Raw genomic sequence first — 14,986 nt, forward strand, 5'->3', positions numbered from 1 at the left:
ATTTCGCAAACTCGCCATTTTTCCCTGTGCACTTTCTGCAAAGCAGTGCCTCGTTAAATGTGCATGGAGAAAATTCTGAACGAAGGAAAGTGTGTAGACTTTAGGTGCAGTGACTCAATGCTGCACCCAATACCCTCTTCAAACCCAGAAAACTAGGAATGGGAAGATAAAATAAAGCCGCTATGTGCAATAATGAATGAACTCTTGGGTTATGTCACTGCCTTATAAATCTGAGAACCAAACAAGACCGTTACTCTTGTCGAGTTACCATTAATGTGCTGTGACCTACATTTCCGCGTGAAAGAACACCACCTTCTACCATTACGGATTCTTGCCATCATCCAACCAGTTATCACGGGTGAAAATCTAGAATTAGGATATTGCTGGAGTACATTGCAATCCTGTTACATTTCACGTGCATTATGTCTGTCCCTCTTTTTTTTTTTTGCATATTTATATAGCGTGAACTCGATCCGAAGGTATTGGAGCGCTTTACACGAGCACCGTATTTACATTACACATTCAGGCACGGGGAGATTAAGGGGCATATCAACAACAACTGGCGATAATTATCGCTAAGCACACTTAGCGCTAGGATAATTATCGCCGGCTAGCGTTGATTTTTATCGCTGAGATAGCGTGCTATTAGCAACACTTATCTCAATAGCGATAAAAATCCTCACGCTAAGTGGCTAACGTGAGATTATCGCTGGAAACCCAGCGATAATCTCACGTTAGCTTGTTGATAGGGACAGACAAACTTAGCCATGATATCCTCCTTCCATAGGATATCATGGCTAAGTCAGAAAAATACCAAACGTAAAAAAGCAGCGTTAACCGCGGTTAGCGCTGCTTTTTTTGTCTCTAACAGGGTTAGCGATATTCTTGATAATAGGAGAAATGTCGCTTAGCGACATTTCTCCTATTGTTTTACTCTGGAACGCCCCCTTTGCATCTCATTAGAGATGCAAGGGGAAGCGTAGAGTAAAAGGGTGCTAACATGCGAATGTGCATGTTAGCACCCTGTTGTTGATAGGGTGCTAGTTTTATCTCTGCTTTTTTGGCTTTTAAAGCCAAAAAAGCAGAGATAAAGCCCTTGTTGATATGCCCCTAAGTGATTTGCCCAGAATCACAGGATGTGGACGTGACCCTGAGGCTCGAACCTTGGTTTTGGCCTGCCAGGTTTTCAGTGCCCATCCTCAGGTTCCTTCCCTCAACCGTATCACCCAAGGAAGGTGAAAAAATCAATCCCTGTAGTGGTGCCCACCCGTGGGTGCATGCTTGGCATGCTGGTGCTTTTTTTCAGGCAATCTGTGTGCGCATTTCAATGTTGCAGAAAGGGCCTCCTTCTGTCCTGAGCTGTCTGTGCCTTATTGTGTCATCCAGGTGATCACCCTGTGCTTGGACCTTGGTGGATCTAGTGGGGGTGGGACTGATTTTGGCTGATCTTTTTGAACTCTTGTGAGCACTGGTGGGGATCGCTTTGGAATAAGCACTAGTTTGCCTAAAATAGACACTGATTAGCATCCATTTCTACCTCTCAGTCTAATTAGAAGAAAGCTGTTTAAGATTGCAATGGTGTCCTGTAAGAGGAAGGCGGTTTCACTGATTTGTCTTTATAAATTCTATTTTGTGTTGTAACTCGCAGCAAAAGGCAACCCAACATTATAGCACATGTAAGGAAATGAGGGGGTGACAATCGAATGGCGTCTGTGCCACTGGTCATGGTGAGGAAACGTTAACTGAGAGGGATACTTTTTATGCAGCAAGTATCTCTATGACAGACACACAGGCATCTGAACCCTTTTTTCAGGTCGAAACCTACCAGACAGTGCTCTACCACACCATGCATACTCAACTCAGCACAACCACAGCATCACTCAGCTCCACCACAGCATCACTCAGCACCACCTCATCATCACTCAGCGCCACTACAGTGTCACTCAGCACCACTTCAGCGCCTCCTCAATATCACTCAGCACCACCACAGCATCACTCAGCGCCACCTCAGAATCACTCAGCGCCACCTCAGCATCACTCAGAGCCGCCCCAGCATCACTCAGTGCCACCACAGCATCACTCAGCATCACCTCAGCATCACTCTGCACCACTACAGTGTCACCCAGCATCACCTCAACGCCTCCTCAATATCACTCAGCAGCGCCACCTCAGCATCACTCAGAGCCACCCCAGCATCACTCAGCGCCTACAGCATTACTCAAGGCCACCACAGCATCACTCAGCGCCACTACAGTGTCACTCAATGCCACCTCAGCGCCTCCTCAACATTACTCAGCACCACCACAGCATCACTCAGTATCACTACAGTGTCACTCAGCGTCACCTCAGCGCCTCCTCATCATCACTCAGCACCACAACAGCTTCACTCAGTACCACCTCAGCATCTCTCAGCACCACCATAGCATCACTGAGCGCAACCACCGCATCACTGAGCGCAACCACAGCATCACTTAGCGCCACCACAGCATCACTCAGAGCCACCTCAGAATCACTCAGCGCCACAACAGCATCAGTCAGCGCCACCTCAGAATCAATTCAGCACCAACGCAGCACCACTTCAGCATTAGCACCACCTCAGCATCAGTGCAGCACCACCTCAGCACAGCACCATCTGAGCAGCACTCAGCACCACCTGAACACCAGTTCTGCGACTGCCTGAGCACACGTGCAGCACCACCACCTCCACATGACTCAGCACCACGGCATCAGTCAGCACCACCTCGGCATCACTCGGCACCACCTCAGTATCACTCAGCATCACCTGAGCATCACCTCTGCACAAGTCACCACCACCACCACCTCAACATCACTCAGCACCACCTCAGTCTGCTCTCAGAATCTGGCATCTGTTGATTCTCCTCTAGCGTCCGTCCACTGCTAGTGTTATAATACAAGTACTATTTCCCAACCTTTACCCTCCCGTTGTTTATGCCCCCAATAACAACAACAAAACTATAACAAACAACCATTGGAACAGGCAGAAAGAAGTTGCCAGCATTGCAAGCATAAAAGAAAACTGAGGACTTTTTTTATTGTAAATACTTTTTTTAATATGGTCGTTCAGTTGTACATAGTGCCTGCGTGGTCATATATAAGGTAACAAAAATGCTTCTGAAACTTTTTTATCATAACTTGTCAACATGCTGCACAGCATTCACGCTTCTATACAGCATACCTTAAAGAAATTGGCAAAGTCAATATCTCTGGCTCAATACTTATGAGGTTCCAAAGGTGAGACCGATTGGCTATGCCAATGCGTGTTTATTGGTGGAAAAGATAATGTAAAATATAGGTTTACCACATGTCAAAAGTGGTTTGTTTTAAAATGTAATTGCTACAGTTTTGACTAGCACTATTCAGGTCTGCAGTGATAGTTATGAAGCCATGCTTTTAAGTCGAATATGTGGATAACACATCAAATTGCAACCTGTGTGTGAGATCTCACCTTTATACCACTGGTATTTCTGCACCCTATTATTGTGGTTTCACTAGAAGCTGAGACGTGCTAATGTGAAATAGCCATTTGTTACCATGCTTAGAGCTCAGTGAACATGCACTGGTAAGTGTTTACAGTGTCCAGGTTCAACTGAACGATGCTCTTTTCCAGAAATCACAGCAAACAAGTGCAAAATATGTTTGCCCTATTTGCATCCCGGTACAACACTTTATTTTGAAGCAAATCCGGTTCTCCTCTTTCTATCAGTCAAAACCGGTGCAAGTTGTATTTGCGCCACTCTTAACACCATTTTCGGTTTCAGCTAGTGACATTTGATGGAAGACATGCTGCAGATGGCATCGAAGTCTGGTCTGTAGGCATCTGTCGCATGCTATGCTAAACCAGTTGCACACTTCTTACGGTTTCATTCCAGCTGTAGTGCAATAGGGAAATTAGGAGAACCATTCGATGAAATGGTTACACAAAACATGTAAGTTGGGTCACTGTAGGATTGCACATTTCCTTTCCTATCTATGTATGGCACTCACAATGATGGAGAGACTGACAAGGCAGCAAAGATATGATTCCAAATCGTGAACGTTTCGTGTAGATAGCACAATGCTCTTTGTTTTCTCTGGGGCAATTACCGGATGCCCAACAAAATGCAGAACAAGCAACATTGTTTAGCCTAGATGTTCGGAAAACTGCAGCTACAAGAGATGATACTGCTTGCACACCTTTTTAAAGCAAACATGGAAAATGAAACGCTCCTCCCGGCTTGAAGCTGTTTTCCTGATAAATCCGTCCCTGTGGAGTGAGCTCTACTTGTTCTTTGCCTGCTCTGAGCTGCGTCAGACCCGAGACCTGGGCTAATGTGCAGTTTACCACTTCACCATTTGTTTCCTGTCATTTCAATGATGCCTCCCTCTTCAATAATTAAGGAAGGCTATTAATACTGTTTTTGAGAAAAGTTTGGCGTCATCAGATTACTTCACGAGAAAATGTTTTCTAACTACAAAAGCTGGTTTTGAGCCCAATTAAAGCAGTAACTTTGACTGGAGAAAGAGTGTCCTTTTAATGAGTTCCCCAGTGACACCAAATCCAGCCTTTTCTGCTCAGACAGAAATAAGCACATGTTCCCAGCAGTGATATGGGGTAATGATTGGACAGAGTCGATGGTAACATCAGGGTAAATTACAGCCTCAATTCCCAGCAGAATACATTAGAACTAGACTGATCATGTAACTTTTGGTATGCATCTCAATCTCCCTCAAGCTGCTGCTAAGCCTGAACAACATTTTCCAATAATGTGAGGATTTCATACACAACCTGCCTAAAGCTGCTTGTCATCCTGTTTATGAGGAAGCTTTTCTTCTTTTTGCGACTTCTGTTCAAAATGAGACAAAGTGCTCATTGGTTAGCTATCCGGCTTTTAATGTAAGGCAATTGCAAATTTATTCACTTCAATATGCATGTTCGAGTTTCCCCGAAATACATTTATATTTCCTCCTATGGTGCATATAGGCAATTGATTAGATCGTCGTTTATTCATCGAGCCGCTGCAGGCCTTTATAGGCTGTAACCCAGTGAGGGAGTCAAAGGCCTGAAGCCAGCAGTATGTTTGTATCGGCGCATGACCCACGGACTATAATATTTAAGAGCTGTACTGAGAGTGAATTTTCTCTCTGAAATGGTGGGGAGTTATGGCACAGTATGTTCTGCTTTTATAGCATGCAATGCATGTTTGTGTTTTTTGATCCTTAGTATTTTTTCAACTCGAATAGTGTGTGGAAAATGGTACACCTAAAGACACACTACCAGAAACTGGTATACAATATGATATGATTGAACTTTAGACGGCGTTAGAAAGTATGCACCAGTGACATTTGAGGAACTTGAGTGTCAAATTGTGTTCTTTAAGCAGTAAGTTAGGGTATACCACTCCACTCTGCCAAAGTCATGGTTCCTCCACCCAATTTAGAAGTGGAGAAAGCACCAGATGTATGTCAACTCAACCTCAGCTAGCTGGTGAGAACCTTTTACCTGATGACCTGCCACCACTAGGCTGCCAGGTCTTAGTCAAGGTCACCCTGCACCACTTAGGACAGGACAGCCATCATTAGATTTCCTGTCCAGGATCTAGCAGTCTGGGGCAGGGAGGCCAATTACCATGCCATGCAGGTAGAAAGCTCCCATTGTACCGTAGCCATTGGTCTTTATGCTTTAAAAAAAATCAAAAAACGATAACTCCCTCCCATGTTGCCCAACGGAAAAGTTAAATGCTAAGAAATCCACGTTTACCTCCTCATCCATCTTCCTCTCCCAGTCCTTATGTATGAGTTTATGTCTATTCATGCAGAACATAATTAGCAAACATGAATTTCCTCTCCAATCCAAGATGATCCCCATCCATAGAAGTACAAATACATCACTTCCTGGGACAGACTTCATGTTTCTTTGTTTTGCTGCCGCTTACCATCTTGGCTACATGTACGTGTTATTTTTATTTAATGTTGGCAGACCTGCAGTTGCAGTCTTTGTTATCATTTTAATTTTTGGTATTTCTTTGTTTTTTAGATTGTTAGCATGTGCTGGGCATACTCGAATTAAGGGCATCTGTGGCTTGCGGGGCCGCCCATGACAAGGTTAAGGATTTTTTTCATTCCCATCTTTGGCACACAGGCCTTGTGGGGTGCAGGGCACTGTTTACACTGTTATTGCCTTGTTTAGGCAGTCATATGGCATTTGTCTGGTTTTGTTATGGCTCCCCAGGGTTTTTCCCATGTGCATGTCCTTACACTTCCACCTGCCTTTGTGCAGGCGGTTGCGCGGTACGGGAACACGGCATCACCTAGCAACCAGAGGGCTTTATCAAGAAGGATTTTCCTGGGCCGGTCTGGTTGCTGTTATTAATGCTATCTTGCTATATTGCTAAGCAATTGCTGCTTTGGTGCATTCTGGAGGCTTGCTGTCTTCTGATTGATATTTCTCTCATGGCTGGCAGAAGGAGTGATCTGGAGGATAATCCTGCGGTGGCTGTGCCATCTGCTGGGGTGACTGTGGCCCTTGATCTCCAGACCATTATTGCTGCAGATGTGGGGGTTGCGTTTCATGCCTGGGGGGACGCTCCTCTTGCAAGGGTCCCTAGAATGGATCATTCCTTGGAGGGGGATGATGAGGACCTTAAGGGCACTTTTGTGCAAGGTGCAGATGTGGGTGAACTTAAGCATTTTAGAGACAATATGGGCTTTGCAGAATCAGTTCTGACACCCGCTGATGATGCCTTTTTCTCGCAATATGAGCATGCTAAGTCTGAATCTTTTCCCCTTGCAGGCTTCCATTCGTTGTGTTACAAATAAATCGAAGGATATTGAGAAGCAGTCATTTCCCCATTTTTTTTTAAATGCTACCATCAGAATAAGTTAGGCGAGGAGTTCCCAGCCTCTGCGAAAATGCATAACATTATGGCTGGGTTATCCACGTAGAGGGCTGTTTTGTCAGAGGATGCTTTGCCATCTGACACTGTTGACAAAAAGGTGGAAGGGACAATGAAATGGGCATATGTGGCCTCAAACTCTGCATGCTGTTTAAGTACCTGCTTGACTTATGCTGTTCTTTGGGAGAGAACGTGCAGAAGGGTTCAGATTTCTCTGCCCTCTTTGCTTTGATGGAGCAGCAGGTGTGGTTTCTTTCAGATGTCACATTTGACAATCTCCATGCATCTGCGACAGCTTCGAGTGCTACCATTGTGGCCCTTCGCAATATCTGGATGCATTCTTGGAAGGTGGATGCTGCACAAAAGACAGTCCTCTTCAAACTTTCTTTTACAGGTTCCAAGGTTTTTGGCAGTGATTTGAAGAAGATGATTAGGAAATCAGCGGAGAATAGGAAACGGGTTACTCCTGTGCATACAGTCACCAAGGACAGAGGTTTTGGCGACAAATGGGCGTTCCCCACTGGTGGTAAGGCTCCGCAACACCAGCACTTTTGAGGCAGGGTTAATGGCCAGGGCACCCCGAATGCTGACAAAGCGCAGTATGCTTCGGCTGTCGCATCCTCTCCTGTCCCTTCCAAGGCATGACTGCTCCAGGTTTCTTCCGGTGGTGGTTCATCTGCAGTACTTTCAGAACATTTGAACTAGTATGAATTCAGATGCATGGGCCGTCTGAGTGGTCTCAGAAGGATAGAGGGTAAATTTCAACGACACCCCCCTTGCCATTTTTTCAAGACTCCTGCTCTTCACTCCCCAGAGAGGTTGGCTTCACTACTCAAGGGGATTCAGTTACTGCTCCAGAAGGCTTCTATCACTCCTGTTCCTCCTGGGGAGATTTTCCATGGTTACTATTCCATGCTTTTTCTGGTGCAGAAGGCATCAGGGGATTTCGGCGCGGTGTCAATCAGTATATCCCTCATGTGTGTTTCAAGATACCTTCAGGCTGGCATCTGCCCCACGGGTATTCACTAAGCCTTTGGCACCGTTGGTGAGTATTTTACATTCTGAAGGTGTCCAGCTCTTCTCCTCAAGATGACTGGCTGATTGCCTCTTGTTTTCTTTCCAAGGCCCAGATGGAAGTTCTCAAGGTAACCAAGCTGTTGCAAGACTACAGCTTCTTGATCAACTGGAAGTAGTCCCAGGTCCAGTATGCCCAAGATCTCCTCTTCATCAGGGTCCACTTCAGGATGGACTTGGGGTAGGTCTTTGTGTCAGAGGAATACTGTATTTGGGTCTGCTCACATTTGTCTTCTCTCCTTCTTCGACCCTTGGCGTCAGTGAAGACCTGTCTCCGCAGTCGCGGGGAGCTGATTTCTGCATTGCCTCTAGTCCCTTGTGAGAGAATGAACCTGCATCCCATTGTTCACCATCTCCTGAGGCATTGAAACCCGGTGACTCCTCAAATCAACAGGGATCACCAATGGTGGCGAGACCTGGCACATTTGAACAGGGGGTTTTCATTGATTCCTCCTCCTGTGCTTGTTCTCACAACTGATTCCAGTTGGGTGGGATGGGGTGCCACTGTGGGGGCTTCCGATGCACAGGGGTGGTGGACTCAGGTGGATACGCTCCAGTCTGCCAACTGGAAAGAGCTGTCGGCAGTTCTGAAGGCATTTTTGTTTTATCTTCTCTCCCCTGTTGTGGCACAAGGCTGTGTGTGTTCAGATTGACAACCAGATTGTCTGCTCCTATTTGAAATAGCAGGGCAGTATGTGCCCCTCTCTGTTTCTCTTTTCCTGTTGGATTTGATCGAGCACTCTAAATTTTATGGGTGCACTATACTCAAGGTTTAAACGCACTCACATGCATTTTCATCGTTTGTAGTGTTTTACGATTGTTGGATTTGGCCCTTTTCGGCAGGTTCACCCCTGAACTTTTCGCCTTAAGCTCTGACATGGTAGTGGTGGTTTTAGGCCTCTGGGCACTTTAGCACTGTGGCCCAGTGTAAAGTGCGTGCACTATCTGAGTGCGTGTGGTGATATTGGCCTGCCCTCCCATAGGAATGCATGGGGGATATGTGTGTCCATGGTAATTCCTGGTATGAGAGGAGTGCACGGTCGAGTTTAGTATGTATGAACTCGTGAGGATAAATGCTGCACAATGGTGTGCGCAGATTTATGGTGACTGGTGGAGAAGTACCACTTCTAGAAGTTGGCATTTCTGTGTGCTATGTGTCTGCCTGCCTGATGTGAATTGCATGTCTGGGTTGTGAGTGACAGGAGCTGAGAGGTGTGGGTGGCTCCAGAAGGGGCAGGGTGAGTCATCCCTGAGCTGAATGGGACACCTGGAGGAAGAGTGGTGGGAGGAGTAATCCCCTGACTCTGAATGGGATGGTGCTTCCCTAGTGAATGCTGGCTCCGCCCCCTGTGGTGTGTCTGATCACTGAGTCCCCACCTGACAAAGGGGAGAGGAGCTGGGCAAACCAAAATGCTCCAAATCCCCCTAAACTAGTTCTGACTGGTATCCCGAAGCCCTGTGCTGTGACACAAAGGGAAATGGTGATATAGATATAGGGGCTGTGACCCCATGAACATGTGCTGTATTTGTGCTGTTTCTGCTGGGGTGTGCTGCTGCTGGGGCCCAGGGGGTGCTGCCAGGAGGGCTTGCCTCCCTGGGCCCTGCATTGCCCCTTCACCTAAGGACTGATGCTTTTTGGCCACAGGACTATGCTTCCAGAGCAGGGCCAGCGCTTTATTTTACTTATTCCCCCAGCAAAGGAGCACGAGGGCTCCGCAGCACGGAGCTGCAATCATCATGCGGGAACCCCGACATGGGGACTCACCCCGGCTGGAGGAAAGAGCGGTGGGTGCCCACCCCGCTTATTATTATATTTAAACAGTGGGTGCCCACCCCACATGGCTGCCTTGTTAACGGATGCTGCGGGTGCCCCACCCCGCGTTTTATGCCTTAGAGGGTGCCCACCCCTCATCTGAGCCAGAAAGGAGATCACCGTCGCGGCCAGGAGGAAGTCAGGCAATGTGGTGCCTGGCATCGGGCGGGACTTCCGGTTTTGCGAGGGAAGTCCTGCACACGCCGCGCTGGTGAGAAGAGGCCGGCGCGAAGTGGGGACCCGGGGCTCCCTTGCGTGAGGGAGAGCCCAGCGGTGGCGGCCGCCGGAAAAGAGAAGTCCCGGGTCCCAGGAGGGGACCCAAGTGAAGAGCAGTGCGGCCGGAGTCTCGCGGGCTACACGTCTAAGTCCCGGGTCCCAGGAGGGGGCCCGGGTGAAGAGAGAGGAGGTGGCTGAGGCCGCCAATAGCAGCGCGGGGCTCCCATGGTTGAGGAGAGAGCCCCGTGTCATGCTGGCAGCATCGAGTGGGAAGCACCAGGAGGACCGGTGCCTAGTCAAGCCTCCTGCATGGAGCCCAGTGAGTGAGGGCTGTGCGGGGGACATGGCCGCATTTCGTTACAGTCCCAGAAGGGACTCCCGAGGGCCCATTGAGTGGCCGCATCATTCGTCGAGCGGACCCGCCATTGCGGGCCGCTCCGGCGAGAGTGGCATCTTTTGTTTGCAGAGCCTGTGAGGCTCCAACGTGAGGGCACACAGGTGCCCGGGCCCCATATCTGCATTCATCCCAGCTGCCCTGCTCGCAGAGGGCAGCTGCACCGAGGGGGTGATTTCAGGTGGAGAGCCCCAGTGAGGTCCATAGGGCACAGCTGTGCCAGGGACTATTTGTCTGATCCCAGCTGCACCGCACCAGCGTGGGCATTTGCTGCGTTTGGCAGAATTAATTCCGGAGTCCCTTAGAGGGACAGAAGCGACACAGAGGTGCCAGGACTTCACTTGACTCACAGCTGCCCCAGAAAGTAGTGGGCAGCTGCAACGTTTAGGCCGCAGTTCTTTGGGGGCATGTCTTTTGAGTTAGGAGTGAGATGCACTCCTCTGTCCCATTTCATTTACAGCTGTGCAGCACTTAGTGCCAGCTGCTACATTTTAGGCCTGCGCAGAGTGCGCACCCTTGACTTCCTCTGCCTTGGCAGCACGCCCTGACTTTCGGACATAGGGCATTTGAGCCCACTTTTAGAAGGCCAGTTTGCCAGGGGGACTGTGAGGTTCATAAGTCGCCAGGCCCTAATTTGATTAATGCCTCTACTATGGTCTTTATTAGGAGACTATGTGCTAAATGTGATTTATGTGAGAACTATTCTAATGTGTTATGAGAATACAAAGGCTATTTTTGATATAACCTTGTGTGGAGTTCCTTTTTTGGTGTGCCTGGGATGTTGTTGCTGTGTGCGTGCGCAAATGCTTTACACATGGCTTCCGGGATAAGCCTGGATGCTCGTGCCAAGCTACCAAGGGGGGGAGCAGGGGTTATCTTTGGCGTGTAACTCCCTTGCCCTGACTAGAGTGGTGGTCTCTGCCTGGCTTTGGCGCAAGCCTTAGCCAACCAGAGATCCCATTTCTAACAACGATTATTAAGATGCATTTAACCAACATTATCTTCACATTGAAACATAGTGTGCACATTCAAGCAGCATTTTATAATGTATTAGAAACATTCATAATTCTTGCACATGTAATGTGCAGGACTAAATTATATTTGTGCAATGTAACCAGGTTTAGTTTAAGTTTCCTGAATTGTAGGCCCGAACTGTAAAAGTGTTGTGAGTTTCGATTCCCTTTAGCCGCTAAGAAACATTAATTAAATTAACCCTTTTTGTATTCAAAAGTAGCGTTTTCTCATCCTACTGCAGGTGCAGGAATTCAGCCTTGTTATTCTTAGATTTAAGGAGATACCCGGAATGTCATTGAAGAAGACTGGAAGGCAAGAAGGGAGGACTCCTTTTGTGCCTGGCATGTCTGGTAACCAAGGCAACTGGAAGATTAAGAAGAATTGATTAAAGTTACTGGAAAGTTACCAACATGATACAATAGAGAAGTTTACCACATGATTCATTGGGGGCTGAACTTTGTCTGTTTTTGATATGATGCGCAGGGACAGAGTCAGGAGACTTCTGCTGATTCTCGGATTAGAAGGAGCATCTTAGAGCGAGCTCCATGGCCTTAAGCTAGGAAACCCATTTGACGTGAATACTTCTTAGGAAGTCAACACGTGCTGACACCTTTGGGAAATGATATAAGAGAAATAGGTAGGACCCTCCATTAGAACAGTGTAGGGAAAGATTATTTCCCTTTGTTTTATTTCCCTCCCAGATGAAAAGAGAATTCGACTCAGCCTCTATTCTTTGCTGTGTATTGATTTTGGAGTTTATCATTTTATGCCTTTTGTGCCGAATGACCTATATTCATAAGCTTGGCTCTGTATTAGTTTCCATTTATTTGTATACTCTTATACTCAGATGGGTAAACATTCAATTATTTTTGGACTTATAATACATCCATAAAATTGTAATTCGGAGTCTGTGGTCCTTTAGAGTATGACTAAATTTGAAAGTATAACCATGACTTGTTTTACTCCCCTCTACCACTTTTAGCAAGCAAATAAAAGACCATCAGTCGTAACTTAGTAGAGTAATTAGGGAAGACTAATTTGGCGTAATCAAATGGTAGCAGAGGATGGTTTGCTTCTAAAACAGAGGGGAGAAAAAGAGAATTGAAGAGCAGGATCGGAAGAACATAGAGCTTGGACCGAGCAGAAGACGGCGAAGTTGATGGAGGTCGGCGGATGCTGATGGTGCGGCGGAAACAATGGTAGTGTGAGTATGAATCTGTGTGGTATGTTAGATTGCGATGATGAATTGATTGTGTGATGTCTTGCGGTGTTGGAATGTTAGTTGAGTGATTGTGGGTTTATCGGTTTACTGTTCTGGACACGTGCAGATCAGGAAGTTTGGTTAGCAGACTCAAGAGAAGTCCAAGATCCGGGTAGTTTTGTATTTGTAATTGTCTGATCAAAAGTGTGGGTGTCATGAAGCGCTATCGACGATCCATTTTGTGATAGGGAACTTTGTGTGCACAAAGGAGTAAGTCGCAGTAGAAAGCCTCAGGTACCGGGGTGAATTATGGCGATTCAGTGATCAACGCAGGTCGGAGGTCACAGCGCACGAATGTTCTTGTGAGAGTGTTCTATCGATCTTTTAGTGGACAGACAATTATTGTTTTGTGTAACTGTAAGTTATTGTGGCTGTGTAGGAGCAGTTACTTTGTTTAATAACTTTTGGATAAACAGTTACTGGTAGTGTGAATGTGCGAGCAAGTGTATGAGCTGAAATTGTAAAGGTGGGTGAGTCGCTGCAAAGAGTGAACAGTGACGTCAGTGCGCATCGCGCAGGAATTGGTCGGTTGGTGTAACGCTGCGCTGGGATTGGTCGAAGTTCGTCCGAAGTCCAATATTGACATTTGGGTTGCAAATAATTGATTTCCATGATGAGATGTTTTAAGGTGTTGTGAGATTTGTGTAGAGGCGACACAGGGGTGGTAACTCGAGTAGGAGAGGACGCGCTGCCAGAGGATACCCCGGCACATTATATGGCAACAAATGTGGGATTACATACTATAGTGTGGTTGCAAAATTGGCACAAAATCAGAGAGCAAGAGTGTGAATTGGCTTTCCCTCGCTATGGGTCAATCCGAATGGAGGTGCTGTATCAGCTGAGGGGAGTGATGTCTTCTCTGAAACCTCTGCCTAGACCAACACAATTTGAGGCATTAGATACATGGATGAGAGCATAGCGAAGAAAAGAGAAGCTTCACAGGGAAGAATGAAGAAAGCAATTAAGGCTTATCATGGCGCCAGATGGGATGCGCAGTTAAAGAGGTGGAGAGTAGACACCATAGAGGGGGAACATTTGTATCTATTCAGGCTGTTGGAAGGAGGATCTGGGGGAAAAAGTAAGACAGAAGAGGACAGTGACACGGATGACAGTTTTCCTGATAGATTGCTAGCAGAACGTCCTCCTCCTTGTGAATCTAGGTCAGAGCCGGAACAGATACCACGGATTGAGGAAATGTCAGGAGTGGGACAAATGGGTTTGGAGGAACAGACCCCCGGAGTGAGAGGGAGGATTTTAACATGAATTCCAAGAGAGTCAGGTAGAATAGGGTATTCAGCTACTGAGCCAGAAGGCACCTCATGTAATATGCGGTTGCCAGAAGCACTTTCGGAACCAGTTACTATTGGACCAGTGGTTTTGATATATAACCCTAGAGAGGGAACCAGTGGACATTAACAGGAAACAAGAGCAGGGGAAGAAACTATATCAGGAGGGAGCCTTACGATGAGTGGAATGGGTACGGCTCAGATACCAGTGTAAGCTAGTACCCCACTGCCAGCTACAGCAGATCAATCAAGGATGGATAGTGGGTCAAAGCAAAGGCGAACAGGAGCTTTGGCAAATTCTAGATCAGACATCAGAATGTGGGTTCCACGGTGAGGGAGTCAATGATACAGAATGAAGAAAGAGAGATGAGACGAGAAGCACCTAAAGTAGCACCATTGGGGCCATAATTTGTGTGTCCAGGAAATCATTGGATAAGCCGAAGCTGGGAAAGAAAAAGTCGCCCAGTTGCGAGAATAGAAGAAAGTGGGGGTCCAAGAAGAACACAAAGTTGCGACAGGCAGAAATCGGGAAGTGAAAGAGACCAGAAGAGTATACAGGTTGCATTAAAGGCACCATTGTTAGATGTGGTGAGATTAAAAGCAGAAACCGATGAGGTGATTGAAGGGAATCTGCCATTGGAAAGAATTGATACTTATGACCCAAGCGAATTGCTGTTTGTAGCTAGAGACATTACCAGAAAGGCAAAAAGAGCTCATGATGCCTTATCACACTTGGCACGAAGGTACGAGGTGGATTTGACAAAGACTAAAATGATGCAGGGAACCTGCCGACTGAATTACACAGATAAGGAATTGGAAGAGAAGCGAATGATAGGATTAAAGGCTCACATCAGGGAACTGGTGAGAGGGATACATGGTTGGAAAGCATTAGACACATGGGGCCCGATTCACAGAATTAACTTAAGACAAAATCCTAAACTTACTACTTTTGGTATTCACAGAAGTTAGGATTTTGTCTTAAGTGTGTCTTAAGACAGACTTAAGACAGACTTAAGACAGACTTAAGACAGACTT

This window comes from Triturus cristatus, chromosome 2_2, assembly GCF_964204655.1.
Source record: "Triturus cristatus chromosome 2_2, aTriCri1.1, whole genome shotgun sequence".
Lineage (NCBI taxonomy): Eukaryota > Metazoa > Chordata > Amphibia > Caudata > Salamandridae > Triturus > Triturus cristatus.